This window comes from Seriola aureovittata, chromosome 9, assembly GCF_021018895.1.
Source record: "Seriola aureovittata isolate HTS-2021-v1 ecotype China chromosome 9, ASM2101889v1, whole genome shotgun sequence".
Taxonomy (NCBI): domain Eukaryota; kingdom Metazoa; phylum Chordata; class Actinopteri; order Carangiformes; family Carangidae; genus Seriola; species Seriola aureovittata.
In genome coordinates, this window is record NC_079372.1 from 8,662,594 (window position 1) to 8,681,036 (window position 18,443).

Here is an 18,443-nt window from a genome sequence, read left to right on the forward strand (position 1 = left end):
TATGAGGCGAAGCTGTGGCAAGAGTACTGAACCGTGTTACATGTGCAGCATTATCAGATGCAATATGTTTACTCGTCACTAATTGAAGGTTTGGTGGAAGAAGTCCATAGTCTGACATTTTGGGAAAGAATAATAATGTATAATGTATGTTAAAACAATAATTTAACAAGAGTAAGTAAAGTTAACTTGTGGCTCTGTTAAGTTACATTTGAGTTAAATGCTATTAACTGCATGCTAACATACTGAGAATGCTAGTGGCAGAATATTGATATTTTATTGGTATAATTTGCAGCCTGTTAGTTATGTTACACTGGAGGCGTATTGCCTTTGAGGTCATGCAAATCAATTTTACTGTCTAAATCAAGAACGTATGGCCCAATTTTTAAAGCACAGACGGTTGAGCACATTTTAAATATTTCCCAATTTATTTGTGATCACAATACCAGGTACATTTCTTGCATCAACCATCAGTGGTGATGGTCGGAGGTGATGAATAATGCCTTTGCCGTGGACACCAGAGGTCTGAGTTCAGGTCTCATCCTCAACTATATGGACAAATAAAATCCCCCAGATGAGCACCTGGCCTGATACTGATCTTTTTAAGTGGACTGATCATCAGCCAGATAAGGCCAACCCACAATCATTGTAAAATTCAGTTTCTGCTAAGTTGCATTTATTAAATCACAGCTGGTTGTAAACTTAGTTTTATTGTCTCATGGCAGTGCTTGGCCTGATGTTATCTTCCCAATGAATGCCACTCAGTGTGGTGTACAGATATTAAATTTGGGAGGAAGATAGCTTGGTGCTGGATTAGGAATTGCTGTTGGCAGATAGCCTGAGTTTAGGTATCAAACTCACTATTGGGATCTTTTTCCTTCACTATGTTGGTTTAACTTCACTGTAGCTGCTAGAGTATGGGGATATTACAAAAAAGGTCGACTGAAAAACATTGGCAGTGAACATTCAAAAATCTAGTCACTAAACATAATCCCAGGGTTTACAGGGTCATCCAATATCAACGCTGTGTTTGTCAAGTGGGTTGCATTTTCACAGTGCTGCAGATTATTGTTTTGGCGGTGCAATTCCAGCGTGGGAGAGTCTGGAGTAAAATGAAATGGGACAGCTACATCATCCCTGTGCTGCAAAGTGAAACAATTGTTTGTGATGTTATTCAGTAACCCCATGTTCTCTGGGGAAAGCTTACTCTGAGGAACTTAAATCTAATGTTAGTTAATCAAATGTTTACAGTGAGAAAGATGAAATGCAACAGATTACATTGTGCTCCTGATATTCCTTTTTTTTTTTAAATTTCCACAAGGGGCTACACCTCATTTACTTGCGATGCCCGTTTGATGGGCTGCAGTGATGGATTGTGAGCAGAAAAACATGTGCATGCTAAAAGCCTCCAGGAGAGATTCCAGAAAGTGCTGGCAAGATGCCAGTGCTCACTAAAGCTTGGCCACTAATTTAATTTACATCCAACAGGAGTGAAGGTCAAAACACTCTAACAACATATTTCATGCATGTTCCCTCCTAGTTTCCAGCCATTGATGGTCTTTTGTCTTCGAGCATGCGGTGTGCAGCTGCAGGCTGCTCCAGATGAGGAGCAAAGGTTTTTACTCGACAATTAGTGTCAATTACTCTGCTGACAACAGGAATTGAAGTAATTGTTTAATATGGAAGGAGGAGATTAGCGAGAGTAATGGATAATTATTTTGTGGACGGATTAGACAAAAAAGGTGCAGCAAACACAATGGTGAGGCCCTGCAGCAAATAAAACATGTATTTCAATGACACCACTGTGTTGCCTGTAAAAGTAAAATACATTGTAGCATGTGTCATAATTTACTCCGCAAGTATCCAGGCCAGAGAAAAATATTACTACTGTGGTACAATTCTGCTACCTGACCTGTGCCAATATACAGCTATTATACAAAGTATTATCTTACAGGTTTGGAAACAGTTGTGTAGGTTGTGTTCACATTTTTCATATTTTGATTAATTAGGCTTAATGAAGCGCCACATTTTCAGGCTTAAGACCTGTGATGATGAGATCACACTCCCGACCCTCCTTCACATGCAGCTAGACATACTTAGCTCAGCGTTCACACAGACTGTCAGACTGTACAATGCTGGTCCAGCCTTAGAGGAATAATCACATTAGGACACAATCTTTCCATTCGGCTAACAATTGTCTCCTGCAGCCATACCAGCCTCCAGTTCCTGGATCACAGCAAACAGATTAGAGCACCCAGCAATGTCAGTGTTGGACAAAAACATTTAATTGATTTGTTCGCCTTGTTTGGAATTCATTTGCCTGCTGTGTTAGAGGTTGATGTTTCCTATTAGGGCCGAGTTTCAAAGCGCTTCCACGTCAGAGGATTTTAGGAAAGGATATTTCTGTCCTACCATCATGACAAACTTTCAACTAAGCACTTCATTTAAAGCCAGTCATTACAGTTTGAAAATCCACTCAAAAAGCAGTCAAAATTCAGTACACGCAGGTCATTAAAAATGATTTTACACTTAATAAGAATGAAGAGCAAGAGCCTGAGTAATAAATGACTTTTCGTGCACTAGAGCAGGTTCTTTAGTGAATTGCAGAGGCCAAAGGCATGAACGGATTACTAAACAGGCCTATCAGGCTCAGAGTTCAGTGGGTTGTGGCCTCTGTGAGAAGCGACTACTATTAAGAGAATTTGCCATGAATTCTGGGTAACAGTTTTTTTTTTTTTTTTAAAGTTGCCAGCAGCTGCCGGTGCCTCTTTGTGGCAATGATTTAAATTATTTTTTTCTACCTAGCTATAGTTAACTAGTAAAGATGAAAAGGCAGAAAAACATCCTCTCATTCATCATTCGCTCTTCTCATGTTTTTTTTAAATTTTTTTCATTATTCATTTCCAAAGAAATATCACAAAGCCAGCCTATTAAACTTGGACAGCTTGGGCTTCATCCATAGTGCCTGCTGGAAATTTAAGTTTGCTTGTAATATTGTCAACAAGATGAAACTATTCATAGTCAGTCAAATATTTGATCATGTGGTCAGTTATAATTGACTCGCATCATAGCTGTGCCCCGGTAGTTAAACAAATAGCATCCCCCATCCGCCCGCCCACCATCACCACCAACCCCACCGCTGCTGAAAAACAATCTTGGGTTGAAACACTGAAATTGTAAAAGTGTAAATAATAGCATTAATAAGCTCAGTGCAGTCAGGATAGTTTTCTTGCCCAAACGGATACAACTGTCAATGTCCTCACTGCTGCAGATTTCCAATGGGCTAATGTGGCCTTTACAAACTCATTCCTTCCTCATTACTCCCTCCACATTGTCAGCCAACCATGAGCAGTGTTTTCCTTTTTTTTGTCATTTATCATTGCCATTGGTCAGCAGGTGTCAATGGCTGTTACCATGGAAACATCTGTCTTAGTTATGAGTTAACCTTAGGGTAGCAGAGTCTGGTCTTCAACAGCCATATGTCTAATATAGTTAAGTTTAGTTAGTTTTTAGTTTTTTTTTCCAATATTTTCACAGCATACTAAATACAAATTTTCAGTTTGTTAAGTCACTTTGTGGTTGTACTTGAATATTCCAACTCCTCTAATGTTCACTCATTTTAAATGTTAATTTAGCCGCTCTCACAGCACAGCTGCGGTCATTACCCTGCATTTTTTGTTCATTTTGTCAGACGATATATTATGTAGTGATAATAGAATATTTTTTTCTTTTCTACAGCACACCAGCTTGGTAATGACTGCTGGTAAACACAGTAGCCTATTAATGAGCACATTTTGCACTGGGACATCTACCAACAGAAATATACAAATATGTAAAGGAGAAGAACTATAAAATCTATATATCGTGAATTTGGCCACATTGAAAGACGGCATGGGTGATTACAGAGAGCAGGAGGGGACCCAACGATACTGTCGCCCTCCCACTTTCTCCAATTTTCTTCTGTCTATCTGTCTTCGTCAGATTTATCAGACAAGGCTATGTTTTTACAGTCTTCAACTGTCCAGTTTTGTTGTATTTTTGTTCTTTGCTGACAGGAGTGGAAGCTGACATGGTCTTCTGCTGTTGTAGCTCATTTGCCTCAAGGTTGGATGTGTTGTTCAATCTCAGATGCTTTTCTGCTCACCACAGTTGTAGAGAAGGCTTATCTGAGTTACCATAGTCTTTCTGTCAGCTCCAGCCAGTCTGACCATTACCGTCTGACCTCCCTCATCAACGAGACGTTTCTATCCACAGAACTGCTGCTCACTGGATGCTTTTTGTTTTTATAGACCAGTCTAAAATACTTTGTAATAATTTGTGAAATCCCCCATGGAGTTACAAGCTTTTCACATGATAACTGATGAGCCACTGTCTGCGAGATGTGACTTTTCAAAGACCCCCCCCCCCCCCCTTTTTTTTATGAAACTGTTTTTCCTCCTCCACATGTAAATGAGCACTATCTATGCCCATTCAGAGAAATAAACTCAATTATTCAATATACAACACATAAACACCCACTTCCTGCTCAACATAATCATGCTCTATACGCTATTAAGTAAGACTTTGTACTTCAATCTGTTGCTTATGCAATTATGTTTTGTAACTGAAACTGTCTGCCATCTTATCTACACTGCTTCAATCCATTCCCTGTGACTGGGGATGATGCTCTTCACTCACCAGGCAGTTTGCTGAAGGGCACTCTATCCCTTGTCTCTATTTTGTGCTGTCAAGCCTCTCTGCACCTTTTCAGTGCTTCATTCATCATCTGCATCCAATCAACATCCTACATCTGCCCTGGAACCTTTCACCACCTTTTACAGTCAGTGGTAGCCTCCTAAATGTCTTCAACAATCTTTTACAATTCCATTATCTTTACTTATACTTTAAGGTGTCCTATAAAATTACTAATACTGCCTTGTAAATCTTTTGGTCTTTATTTATTTGGACACTAATATGGCAACATCAACAAGAACAACACAAAAACTACCATACAATAACAACAAAATGGAAAAAACGGGGGGGGGGGGGGGGGCTGCCAGTCCAACTCTGTTACGGGAGCAGTAGCCTGGATGTTCAGACCAGAAAGGCAGCATTTCTCCATGCTGGTCAAGAAGTGATTCTGCTCCTCTGCTCTTTTTTAAATCACATATAGAGCTGATCTTTATGATAACCTCATGAATTTATACCGTACAGCTTTTTATGAGCGCCCAGATAAGCAAGGTGTTGCTTCCTCTGCAACAATAAAGTTAAAATGACCATGGTTTTGTGTGATGATCTGCTGGGAGGGGCCTCTCTCCTGCCTGTGTGTGTGTGTGTGTGTGTGTGTGTGTGTGTGTGTGTGTGTGTGTGTTCTCTGTTTAGACACTCAGATTTATTCACTCTGTTCCGCATCGTTAGGGCTCACTTTAACCCTTACAATATCCAAACTGTTGCAGTTCATTCAGAGGGGGGGTACAAATGTCTATATCAAATTTCATGGAAATCCATGCAATAGTTGTTGAGACATCTTACTCAAAACCACCCTCGTCAACCTCATGATGGTGCCAGAGGAAGAGGGAATCACTGCAGTGAGAGAGATTCATCGTCTGGGGACCATGAATGTCTTTACAAAATTTCATGTCAGTCCAGCATGGCTAAAAAAAATTCCATTACTCTGTTTCAACTTTTCCAATATTATATCAGTGTAAACTTTACTGTTCCTCCACAGTACAATTTCTACATGACTGTGGTGTTTATTAACAGAAATGAAAGAGGTCCTGGCAATCTGACATTTAGAGTTTTCATAAACAAACAGCTAATTCAGAGCAGCCCAAATATCCCCAAGTGGAGTCAGAGGTAAAGAGACTGCAATAAATAACTGCTGTGCCGCCTATAATATTGTGTTTATTTCAGCAAAGCCTTACAAGATATTTACACTATATTCCTTTCCTCTTTTAAAATTAGGATTTGTGGAGAACACTGATTTTGCTGGCTGGAGATTTCCAAACAAACACTCAAACCTCCACAGAGAGGTTTGAGTGTTTGTTTCTATAAACCTCTGCAATTTATCCGTTCCTGCAAGCTCTTACAGTAATGACATTTATTACATTTTTCTTGATTATCATAATTCATTTTTGCTGCTCACATAACTGACCTGTCAAGAATTCATCATAAAACTAGGTTGATGATGTATGACTTCAGCGTACTGCAGGCAACAGTCTCGTGTTTAACCCCTACAGTTTGCCAGTTAGGCTCTTAACTACTATTCGTCAATTATATGTGAGCCTTTTAGTCTTTTGGAAAACTACAACACCTATTCCCCTTGACTTCCTGCAAGTGCTGAGCATCCTTTTTTACTGCACCTCTTTAATAACTTGCTCTCTCATCCGATTGGGTTATCTTCAGACCTGATACAATAGCATAATTGTAGGTGTTCAGAGCAGGAGGGTGGGAAACTATAGCTTAGGATCTGTGTCACACATGAGAGGAAAGTGCTGGAAGGAGACTAACACAGAGCGGGAAGCTGTGATGTAATCTTTTCAACAGACAAAGAAAAGTCATGTAAGAGATAAAGAGAAAAGACAGCAAGAGATACGGCCTTCTCTTCTAACTTCAAACCAAAATCCATAGAGATGCTTAAATGAGTCATTTTGGAGGTAATGAGATTGGAGGTCTTGTGTGCATAATACATGTTGTGGGACTGTGCAGTCTGCAGTTTATTTAAATGTGTATGAAGGTGTGAAAGTATTCGTGATTGTGTATATTTGATCTTGCAAATGCGTTTGCACTAAAGTTAGTTGTGCGACGTTTCAATGTATTGGTGGAGGATTGTTAAGGTGAACTGATTAAGGCTTTGTTGCCATGGATGCAACTTGGGAGCCTCTCTCATGACTGCAAATTGATTTGAATTAGAGTTACCTATATCTTGATGATGGCAAAGCATCTACTGATGGGGAAGCAGTTACAAAGTCATCAAAGCAGCAGAGGACTGCAGCAATCACACAGAACAAACTAGGAAAGCAAGAGTAAGTAAAATAAAGATCCAAATGCAAAAGTTCACTTTAAACGTCAAAATACATAAAAATGCATTCACAGCTGTTTCGTCCACTTTGAGGCAGTGGAACAAGCTATGTGTTATAACAACGTTTCCCAACCCTTGACCGCATCATGGAACATTTGCTATCGGATTAGTCAAAAAAGCTGAATAATAATTACATGATTATATATTACAGAGAATTATAGGTTTAAGTATATTCACTATCAACTTGTTGTAGTGTATCTGTCCTGCATCATTACTCCCTGTCATGTCCCCAAGAACAGATGAGTGATTTTGAATTAAAAGGTCATCAAATTGCAAGTTAAGTCCTTCACGACCCACTTGACTAGCTGAGAGAGAAAAAAAAAACTGAGGAAGCTTGACAAGAAGTCAGGGGAAATACAAGGCATGACAGATGCGTCATAATATCCAAACTAGAGCTGAAACGATTAGTCATTTAAATAATCACTAATTACAATCGATTGATCGTTTCAGTCATTTCTCAATCACAAATAGTGGAAAAAAAGCCAAACATTTCCTGGTTCAAGCCCCATTAGTTGCAGCCCTATTTCAAATGTCTGACTTAAACCTATATAGAATTGTTTGCTCATGATACACTGCCGTTCCTCCCTGCTTGGCTTGTCCGCAACAATGCTATACATATAATGCAAAAATAAATAAAGGAGAGAACAAGGAGAATAAAATAACAACACAACAGTTCACAAGTTAAAGAAAAAAAATACAAGACTCTACATGCCTATGCTGTCAATTAAATGCGATAATTAGTGGTTATCGATGCCAAAACCTTTGACACATGCTACTCTTTGCTGGCTGTGTGGTCTGATATTTGTATCCAACCCATCTGTAAGTTGTTGTGCGACTGACATGTCAAACCTGTGGAGAGTGTAGACACATTTTAATCTTAATCACATTAACTGCTACATGACACTCTTCACAATAACACTGTCAATAATAATGATAGTTTGTTAAGCCTTAACATAGCATGCTCTGTGCTGAGGAAAAGAAGCCATTATTCAAAGAGGAAGGGAGACAGACATTTGGCAACAGTGAACACAACCTATTAATTTGGTGGCCTTGTCCTTGCCAATGGCATTTAGTGTGTAAATGTATGTCTGTATGTTTTTATTCATTTATTAGTTTGTGTGGTGCCTCTTTGTAAGAGCATGTTCATGTTGTTCTTACAGTCTAAGCTGGGAGTGACGGACTCATACATAATGCATGCAGTACATGAGGATAAGGATAGCTGACATTTGGTTGCTTGTCATTCAGGATATATCTACCCTGGGGGAATGACCATGCTTGGAGATAATCACGCACGGGTATTTATACACACACACACACACACATACACACACTGTACACACGCAAAAGTGTATTTCTCTTCGGGGTACTGTAAATGGCAGATGTCCCTGTCAGAGTCAAAGGCTCTATTCAGCTTTGGGACAAATTACCCAATCTCTGTGTAACATCATTAAACAATTGTTCATCTTCCCATTCTCTCCCATGCATTTAAAATGTTGAATTGAGTCATATATTTCTTGATTAATCTGGGTATGATATTTCAGTGGGACAGACATGGATATTGGAATATAAATGGTTAAAATACAGTAGTGTACTGACTATAATTAGGTAGAACATTGGGTAGCATGACAACATTGTTCTGCACACAACCAGCCCATTATACACATTCATGTACAGAGACGCACACAGCATATGATAGACACATAGCACTGCCATAGAGTCATGGAAAAAGCAGTTGCTCAGCCAGGGCTTACTCTTGGAATCACACTTTTATTTTTAAACTGGTTGTTTGTCACTTCAATGAGAGGAAAAAAAATGATCAATGATGTGAACTTGTCACAAAAAGCATTAAAAGAGTTTCTTAAAAATGGTCAGTTTAGTGGTTTGAGAGTTGTGAGAGGGGTGGGGAGGGGGTTGTGGGTAGAGTTTTGTTTGGGAACAAATTGTGCTGGCAAAGATGCTGACTTGACCCAAACCTGATTTAACAAGCCAGGATTTAATGAACCGCAAAAAAACAAAATGTTTATCATGTTATTATACTGTCATATGTGGATGCAGACTTAAACATTCAGTCTAATTACACTGAGTTGGTAATTTATTTAGCTAAAACTAATGCAGTCTAACACAATAGTCTTGCAATAAATCCTGACTTCATGAAAGTTATAACGCTCAGTGTGAAAGCTGCAGTTTGTGGTCCTGTTAAACTATATTACGTTACACTCTATATATTTAATACAATACACTTCAACAGCATCACAAACTGCATCCTCCACGTTGATCATAAAAATAATAAACTGCCAACTGAGTGTATAACCACAGTTTTCCAGAGTTTTCACACTGGAACATTTAGCAGAACACATCAATGTCTTGTCACTGCTGACAATGCTAATATTGCTCCATATCCTTCAACAATTAATCTGTATCCATTTTTCTGTATTTATTATGTGTAACTATGACAATTTAAAAATCTGTTAAATGCAGGGAGGGCTGGAGGTGGGAAGGGGGAGGGTGTCTGATATACAGTGTTAACACATTCATGTGCCTTCATGTAGAGAAAGCCTGAGGAATGAAGAGAAATTTGAGCCTAGTCATGAGCTTTAGGTTGAGAGTCAAAAGCTCTAATTGGGGTGTGTGAGGCTGCGGGTGATTATGGTCATTTACAATTTTGTCATAATTGGAATAAGTTGGTACCCCTTGTCCTCAGTGAAACCTATGCCTGTGGCATCCTCTCAATCCCTGTTCAACATGTGGGAAACTGAAGAAACTGCACAATAACTGTTATGAGTTGCTATGCTGATATGAATGGACTATACTGTAATTAGTTGCGGTTGAGAAACAAGCAGACTGTGAAATTACCTCTTCATACTAGTGACAGATATGGTCTCAGCTGTTGACAATGTGATCTCAGCTCTGTGTCAGCAGCCTGTAAATTTACCCCACACTAGCCACAATACAGAGAGTATAAGCAAAATCAGGAGACACCGCAGTTTTACACAAACATTTAGTCAAACAAAAAAACTATACAAATTCAAGATTTCAATTGTTTTGTACAAACAATGTTCATGTTTTGAACAATTGAAATGCTTTTGATGTGGAATTTCCATATTTCATTAGTTATTAATGTAGTTACTTAGTTGTAAAATTTGCTGTTTCATTCATTGTGTGATTTGTAGTCTTGTAGTATTTATTGGAGATTATTACAGTTGTGCTTGCACAGTGTCCATTTTAGCCATGAAAACAATGAGAATTTTCTTTGCCCAGCTTTTAGAAAAGATTTTTTTGTTGAAATGGAACATAAATTACAATATACCGTTTATCACTTAGAGCAAAAACCATTGAAATTTCAAACCCACCTCAATAGTTTGTCACTCTCACTAACTACCGCAACAGTTACAATAACTGCCAGCTGAGCATTTTGTTAAGGTCATGTCCAGAGGCAATTATGAATAAAGGTAAGAACTGCCAGTTTGGGTATGATGTCACTCCATTTAGCTTTCCATCATTACACCTTAATGCAACAGCGACATACAGGTTTGTTACCTCCTTATGACACATAAAAGATATCTCTAGAAAAATGTATTTTAAAAAATCTGGTCAGAAAGCCCAGTCCCAGAACATGTACACAGCATGCTCTCATGTGCACCCCGACTGACAGGCACACAGAGAGGACCAGTAAAGAGACATACAAGGGCCCCCCAGGATTTGTCCCAGTATCTCCAATGGCCAGTTCACCACTGCAGAAAACACGTGGTGTTTTTCAAAAATTGTCTTGTGCTTACTATACCTGCAGCATGGCAAACATTATATACAGTAAACAGAAAGAAGTGGACAGCGCAAAGCAAAACACAAAGCATACGCCTGAAGTCACAGAATAGGACGTTAAATTACAAAGGACACTGCATAGGGTGGGAAAGACAACCACCTGATCTTTCTTCAAAAGACAGCAGATTGAGAAAGAAAAGATTAAAAAAAAAAAAAAAAAATCTTTCAATGGTTTCTTTGTGTGTTACCATTTTTCAAGAGCAAAATAGAAATTAAGAGTATGAATACTGGTATGTGCAAGGCATGCCTGATGATTAGGAATGTCAAGAATTCTATATGGTATGTATTTGTCCTGGAGGACAAATTGGTTGTCAAATGAAAAGATTCCTTTCTCAAAAACATACTATTGTTTAGTGCAGCTTTATATAAAATGGTCAATAAACAATGAAGGGTGGAAGGGTATTCTACATTCTTCTACAGCTGTGAAGAAGAAGAGAAGGAGGGAGAAGATTTTAGGTACCAACCTACCCTGGGATACTATCCCTCAAAGATAAACATTTCAGATATTACAATATAATCTATATTCTGTTATGTCTATGTTTTAATGATTCATTTCCAGTATGATCATTTTGTTTGATTTCATTATGCTGATTAAAATGTACATGTATAGTGAATAGAAAGCTGTAATACAGTCCCCACGAGCCAGAAATGCTTTGCTCACTGCTAATCTAGATGCTCTAAACTTATCTACTGGCATCTTGAAATACATCTCAAACGTTAAATAAATTTCCCACTCCTTTAAGTTGATGCTTTAGGGTTAAAGGTGCACTATGCCTTCCTGCATCACATCACCCCATGTTTGCATCGGGCTGGAAGCCCTTCTGCCAGCGGAGTTCTTGCCACCTTTGAATCAATTCCCTAATATAAATGCGGGTCTTCGTTCGGTCCTTCTCCATTTCTCTCCTCCTCGCCATATATTCATCCAAACGTCTTTTCTTTGGTCGTGTCCGTGCCTCGGCCATTTCCCAAAATATATCGTTGAGTCGTTAGACCTAGTTCACGGTGCCGTCCAGCTATCTACTCTCAGATACTTACGCTACCCCCCCAATATGTGCACGCGCACTAACCCCCACCCCCTCCCCCCACCATCTTGTCGATGATTGGCTGGAACGTGGTTTGTCATGTTTTGGGGCACAGCCCCAAACAAAGTTACATAAAGTTTAGTTGGCCTGTGTTTAATAGCTCTCATTTGGGTCACTAAACTGTACAAATTTTTTTTTTTTGCTTCACCATTGCAGCAGTGGCAAAACTGTTGCTATGAAATGGGTTAATTTTGTTTTAAAAACCGAATTGTCTCTTGTCAGAGTTATATAAGGTTAATAGTAACAACCACAATGTGTCACATACAGTCATGTTGCTTAATAAGCCTTGTAATCATTTGCAGCACAAAGTATAAAAGCGAAGCAAAAACATGGCAGTGTATGTATGTGCATATATGCATAAATCTTAAAGATACACGATATGATACATCTACGCGTACCTTCAGACAGCAATCATTGATAGATCAAAATCTTCTGAACCTGAACAAAACGGCCAAGAAACCAAACATTTCTCCAATTGTGGACTAGCTATTACTTTCCATTTGGTATCTTATTATATTTTCATAGTACAGTGTTTTTGTGAGAGACAGGCAGTATTTGGATCCAATTTGGCAGAAGAGAGGCAATAAGCTCCAGTACCCCCAGTCCTCACTTGTTTTCTTGTGCTAGTTTTCTCTCTCACTTGAGAACAACAGTGTTTCCCCCTCTAATGATTGAACCCCTAACAGCTCTTTAATCTGAGCAACACAATCTGAAACTTAGCAGCTAATATTACAGTATATGTATGCAGAGACACATGCATGCACACGCACAATATAAGGCAATGTACAAAACAATGCACACCTCAGGGATAAAGCCAAAAAGAACAGGCAATTCACTTCTTCCCAAATCATCAGAGTTCATTCAATTTGAATTGCAATTGCAGTCCATGAGGGAAAATGAACACAACCCATTTGGAAATGTGGATGAAACGTTCTTAAACGTTTGTTAACTCTGTGATCCCATCACAAGTGGACAGCTCTACATACAGGTGTGAATGCACCCAGGACAACTGAGGAAACATTGAGATCCAATCGCTCAGACCACAACCACATTCAGAGGTGGTCTGGGCTGCATATGGCCACCTCCTTTTAGCAGTGTGAACGCAGATGTGTCATGGACCACATTAAAGGACCGCCTACTCCGTTTGTCCCACCAGTTTCATAATGAACCGAAAATATTTTTACACTTGTCACAGTGTTTCCCATACATAAATTTATTTGCATCAACCCGCCACAATACTAACATGGACGGCCACATATTGATTTTCTAATTCTTTTTTTCTATTTCAAATGGGCAAGACCATTGTGGAGCTGTATGCAGCACATTGATTGCTCAGCCCCACCCTTCCTCTCTCTCTCTCCCTCTCTCTCATAAACACACTGACAATGGACCCATCCATCATTGTTGAACTGGTTAAAAACAATAACACATTTGGTCTTTGCAAACAGAAACTATGTACCTGTTTCTTTGCATATAGAGCATGGAAGTGAGATCCGATCACAAGTGGTCACTGAAGACAGATGTGGAGATGCATTTTAATGCCTATTGTGAACTGACGTGCTTAGAGCTGACAACTTGTGACTGAATTGCCCGTGGGGCATGATAATGCCAGGACTGAACAGGGCGAATGAGGACCTCTTCAGTGACTCTGGGTCTGGGCAGGGTTTTTAGATATTTTCTTTAAACATTACTTTTAACCATTACACCCAGTAACTGTCTAACTAGTGCACTAGGCATTGGGCGGTTTCCTCCTCTGTGTTTTGTTTTAACAGGTAAGATTAGAGTAGGCAGTGTTAGTTTCAGTTTTAGCAGCAAGGTAACTGTGATTCTGGGTTAATAGAAAGTAAACTTTGCATTTTTTTAATTGATTTGGCTCTGGAACTCAGATGGTGGACATCACGTAAATTAAAGTGAATGAATCAGAGCAAACTGAACCAGATTCACAGTGTGGGGAATGGTTTCATAAGTCAATAGATGAATGACTGTCCTGGCGTGGTGCTGTATATAGAGGTAACAAGTACTTGTGTGCAAATCTACCCACACTGAAACTACAATGAATGTGAAACTCCTACACACTATGTCAGTGACCTCTTCGATTCATGTCTGGCTACAAAGATGAGGATAATGAGGTGTTTTTTGACTGTGTGTTTGCGTGCATTTGTCTTGAATGGATGTACTCCTTATCCATGATCAATGATGTACCCGTAGCTGTTGCTCTAGCATATCAGCATTTCACCACTATATACAGTATGTAGATTCAGTGAATTTTTTGCAACAATACAATACATACAATACATTTTTTTCCAAACACATGACAACAGAAATTAGTCAGGGGCAAAGAAAAGAGATAGGGGTTTTATCTGGAACAGTACCATGCAAACATGATGCAACCACCACAGAGTAAGAACATACACAGCCAGCGACTGGTCTTATAAAACATCACCTTCCTAACTCAAAGCTACATAGGAGTTCTCCTTCATTTGCTCCATAAACCTGATTAATCATGGACTAAGCTTTTCACCCCCACTGGCACGTCCCTGCAAAACGCCTTCCGTCCCACACTTATGTGGAAACTGCTGCTTACAATATCACCTCCACACTGTCGCACAGTAGGACTAAGTGGGTTATATCACCTCCACATAGCAGGTCAAATGACACAAGTACACAAGTACACACAAGCACGGATTGATACACATGCACCAAACATACAGCACATTATTGATTAATCTGACGATGATTTCTGATGATTTTTGAATTAATCGTTTGGTCTTTTAAATGACAGAAGATGGCAAATAAATACTCCACGCAGTTTTTCTGAGCTATAGGTAATGCCTTCAAATGTCTTGTTTTGTCAAATCAACAGTCCATAATCCAGCTATTCAATTTGCAATGAGATACATCAGAGAAAAGCAACAAATCTTCACATTTGAGAAGATGGATCAGAAGATATTTGACATTTCTGCTCGTAAAATGACTTAAACAACTACTTGATTATCAAACTAGTTGCTGATCAATTTTCTGTCAATCGACTAATGAATATATAATTTCAGCTCTACTTCATATTGCTTGTTTTGTCTGACCAAAACCCAAAGATACTCAGTTTACAAGGACATAAAACAGAGAAAAGCAGAAAGTCCTCACATTTGAAGGGCTGGAACCAGCAAATGTTTGGCACTTTAACTTCATGATAACATAATCAAAAATTGTTTTGTGATTAAGTTTTTCCCATAAACTAATTGATTAATTAGTTTAATTAGTTGTATGTGTTTAACCCAGTGATGGGACATCGTGGGCTGGAATTTAAAAAAAAGATCAAGCAAATGTAAGATCGCCACTTAGATGATCTATTTTTACATTTCCTGATGATTTTTACTGCAAACAATCTAAAAACGGCAGAATCCAGAAATACATATTTTAACACACAGACACACACATTTACAATAAAGCACCATATGTTGCATACACAACTTTGTCCTTTGATTTAATGTCTCATTTTGCCCAGTGCGGTCTTTGCTCCCACTGATATATTATTACAGGGAGCTTTTGTTATCCTGAACATCATGTGAATCAAGAATAAATTTGGCAGAGAGCAGTGGACATTGCAGCAATGCTGGCAGCAGAGCTTGACAAAGCTCAGTCTCTCATATTGGATATTGGATGTGTGCTGCTTAATTATTATTATGGATGGCATGGCCAGTGTAGAATATCAGCAGCATACGATGTTTGGATGTCTGGCCCTCAGGCCCTCAACCTAATAGGGGAATGTATGTCCTCTCCAAATAATCACATGGCCTTGTGTGCAGTGTCAGGGAACTCTAGTCCTGAAATTCATGCTGTACCTATAAAACATCACAATCACACGTCTAAAATATATATATATATATATCGTATAAAGATTTATTCCTACTCCGATTGAATTTGCGAACAAAGAGCTTTAAAGGCAATCAGATTTGAATCAGATTTTGTAATTTGTGCACTGACAACCATGCAGCAATTCAAGTTAGCAGAATGAATCAGATAAATCAAATTAACATAAGCTAATCAGTTAGAGTGCATTTCTAAAATGCAATAATTAACCTTACAATGACTGAAAGAGCACTCAAATGTTCAAAAGCTGCTAAACACAAGTTAGCTTGATGAATTTAATGCCATTTTGAATAGCATGTTACTGTTCACGGGGTAGCACTATGCTTATGTGAACCATCCATGTTCAAAGAGCTGAACTGAGACAAAGAAGCAGATCCAGTCAGAAGACACATTGAGCATAATGTGTCTGTATGTGAAGCAGAGACACAGCTCTATAGAACACATCAAATACAGTTCACATTTCAAATGGAGACGTTTCATTTCCCATGTTTGTCTCAATTACAAAGACAACATTCATTAGAACCACCCACCCCCCTTCTTAGTGGAGGAGCAACAGGCAAAAGCAACGCACACGCACGTGGAGCAAGAATCACTTTGTTGCTTGTCGATTAACATTTCAGAGTTTATATAATTTGAAAACCACTTTCTATTATGATTTACACCTGACAATTAATGCTATATCAATATGTACTGTAGTATTGAACATACATACAATGAATGCCAGTTGAATGTAGGGGACTTTTATGTCACAGCTAACACAATTCACATGACAAATTCCAAGTAACTTTCACATAATTGAACTGTCCTGCACAACATACAGAACATACTGGTCCGACTCGGTTAACCTTCAGCACGTGTGCTCAACAGATGTTGAGGCTCACAGACTAATAAAAACTCATGATCAGAATCTGTTATAGCCATATGAAAACAATCAACCATCTGCCTTCTACTGTTGTGAGGCAAAGACAGAAAGTGGAATAACGTTATATATACAGTAATTACATCGACACAAGAGCAGGGAAGAGATAGCATCGGGATCATCACTTGATATAGGCAAGTCCATCAGGATGTTTGTACACGCAAAGCAGGTCAGACCAAACACAATAAACAGTGAAACTAGAGCCTGGGACAAATGCAGTGTGATCTACTTTGCTGTACATTTCAGTTTCATGCTTGTTTTTCTAAATTAAACAAGTCTGCCTATATAACAAAACTCTTATTGGGGTTAAGCTGGAGATATCTTTTTAATTGTTCCTCTAGAAACAAGACACCCCCTAAAACAGAGAGTGCTGTCAATAAAACACTTCATCTCCTTACCTTAATGAGAGGGTATGCCAGACTTGGCTTGGGATCATGGGTGTTGAGTCAAATCCAGAGCGAAGATGGCCAAACCTTCACCCATGTGTGGCAGTACCATTACCAGAAAAGGCTAAACACAGACTTGTGCATAGCCACTGGGAAACTCTGGTGCGTACTGCGCACTCAGGCGCTCCCTCACACAGTCACCGAGCGAGAGGATCAACTTGCAGTCGGCAGCAGCCTGGCAGCTGTGCTCAGGGAGATCCAAGAGGCGACAGATAGAGACAGACGTGCTGCCGCCTTGTGCTGCTGGTCTCTGCTCTCTCCTCCTCTCGGTCTCTATCAGTCTGCAGCTCCCACTCTCTCCCCCTCAGTCCCTGCTCTGTTGCTCTGCTCTTTCCCTCTCTACTTAAATCTCCTTCTTGTACACACATGCATTCTCCTCACTGCACTCCCCCCCTCTTCCCTCTTTCTCTCACACACACATGCAGACACACTTCTGTCAGTCTCAACCTTTTATGTGACACATTTTTATCCTTAACACATCAGGTTCTCAGGGTAATTCCCACGTACAGAATGTTGTTTAAAAGGTTTTTAATATCTCAGCCTGTCAATATTTGTTTTTTCATTTTTACATTCATCTTTCAATTGCTCATTTAACAGACCAGAGTCCTTTTATTCTCACATTTTCACCTCCACCCCTGGACAGAGACTCATGCGCTCTCTTATGTACGATCCTCAGTCGACCCTTAATATTAATTTTAAATGTTGGATTAAATACAGTGAAAGATAGAGGAACTGAAGAGGGAAAGACCAAAACGGAAAGATAACATAGAAGAGGGGCAAAGGGATAATGACATGACATAAAATGGATATCTGAATGTGGAGGGCTCTGCGAGGTGGGGTTGAGACTGGGGCACTGGGTTGGCTTTGAAGTGCAAGTGAAAGCAAAATGTCATGGTTAATTTTTGCTAGCGAGCACAGTTTGTTGCCACCAGCAAAGGCACGCTGGTGTGTGTACCCTTGCTCCCTAGTCTGTTCGAATGCCATTTCACAACTGGGATCATTATTAATAAAGGAAACAGAAACACAAGACTTTGCATTAGTCTTCATTCCTTGGTTGCACACGAAGGAAATGGATGAATGTGTAACCTTAAAGAAAAGAATATATGTATGTATGTATTATGAAAGAGGTAGCACTATTGCGTCCATTCATGTATACATTTGAATGTACACATGTGCCTTCATTCATCGCAATGCAGTGTAAGTGGAATAAATGAGAGGGAGATGGAAGAAAGGGGGGTGGGGGCAAAGCAGCA

General features: G+C 39.3%; 1 protein-coding gene across 1 annotated transcript in view; it reads right to left on the minus strand.

The window, feature by feature from the left end:
- opn7b (opsin 7, group member b) overlaps nucleotides 1-17,478 on the minus strand; it is a 77,665-nt gene extending 60,187 nt beyond the window's left edge. The window contains exon 1 of the mRNA XM_056383816.1: nucleotides 17,143-17,478. The gene's annotated coding sequence lies outside the window, so the exon portion shown is untranslated. The remainder of the gene's footprint in view (nucleotides 1-17,142) is intronic.
- Between the last annotated feature and the right edge of the window lie 965 nt (nucleotides 17,479-18,443).